Genomic DNA, 1,437 nt, shown 5'->3' with positions numbered 1-1,437 from the left:
GCTAGTTGTTGGTAATATGCCCTGGCTTTTTGGACAAACTGATTAAACTGGATCCTCGCAGTTGCTAGTGTAGGAACAGCGCCAAGAGACCTATGGTGTAAGTGCGCTTGACAAATTCATTTTAACATAACATACCATAACATTTGTCCATTTATTGTGACAGGAAGATGCATTAATGGAAACCTCTGCGGGATACCACCCTCCCCCACACACTTATCTCCATTGTATACGCCATGTGGTGTAACTCCAGGCTCAGTATGACCTGGTCCCCTGCTAGAGTTGTAAGAGAGCTGTGTAGGGCCTGCATCCTCCCCAAGACCTCCTACATCTGTGAGGTTCCAGATGCACTCCAACCAACCAAAATTTAAGAATTGGTGCCAGGCCTAGATTTTTCCAAGAAGCCCCCCAGCTGGCAGTGCTGAAATTCAAGGTTGCCAAATACCAAGGTTGTCTAGTTTTTATTTCAACTCATGCGTCTTTCATCCATCAATATATTCTCCCTGCTTCTATATTGGACTCTTCTATTTCCCTTTCAATTCCTGCTTTCTCCCTTTGCCAAAGTTTTTTGTCTTTCTCTTCATCCTCCTTTCCCTCTTTGCTGCTCTTCTCTCTCTTGTTCTGGGTCAAAGTTCGATGAGGAAAAATAAGTCGCAGGTCCTAAAATGTTTGTGGGCACCACCTGCAACCACCGGCTCAAAAAAAAGGACTGCAAACAATTCAATAGTGGGGCATATCCCGCCGGACTGTCATTTACACAGGTCACCACACTGATCTGCCAGTAAACCCCCCAAGAGAGGCCAGTGACACCAGTGTCAGCAGGAGGCCCAATGGGACATGGGCAACCTAGCCAAGGCTGGCCATCCCAGGTTCTGCCGTGTTTGTTGCTGCCTGGTGTTTGGCAAAGGAGATGTGGGAGGATCCTTCATAATCAGCAGCAATACAAGAAGAAGGAGCGGAGCTCTCCCTGGTCCAAGTCAAGCTTGAATATTAAGAACCTGTTCTAAAGATAAAAATACATTCCCTAATATGAAAAGTGCTCTATATGCACATATCACTTTTGATCTTTCATGTATCTATGTATCTTTAGGAATTTGTGTGGTACAACCTTAGATACAAAGGACATGGAGTGGTCAACAGTTGAGTGGGGGGGGGGGAGTTGGCATTGGAAGTGGGATGCAGTGATCGAGAAGGCAGAACCTTCCATTTGCTGCAATTTCCTGTATCATAAAGTCTTCTTTAAGAGACCACCATGTAGATGTTAATACTTTGTTTTGAGAAGATACCTTAGTCTCTGGTGAACAATAGCAAGGTTTTGGAAAGTTCAAACAATACACATTTAGGTATAAACAGATCACATTTATTGGCACCTCATGTAGGGAAGGAATAATCAGGGCTAGCTGGATCTCCCCTCTATTAACATTTGTACCCTCTCAGCAG

Source organism: Lissotriton helveticus, chromosome 4_1, assembly GCF_964261635.1.
Source record: "Lissotriton helveticus chromosome 4_1, aLisHel1.1, whole genome shotgun sequence".
Lineage (NCBI taxonomy): Eukaryota > Metazoa > Chordata > Amphibia > Caudata > Salamandridae > Lissotriton > Lissotriton helveticus.
Note: the sequence above shows the minus strand (reverse complement) of the source record.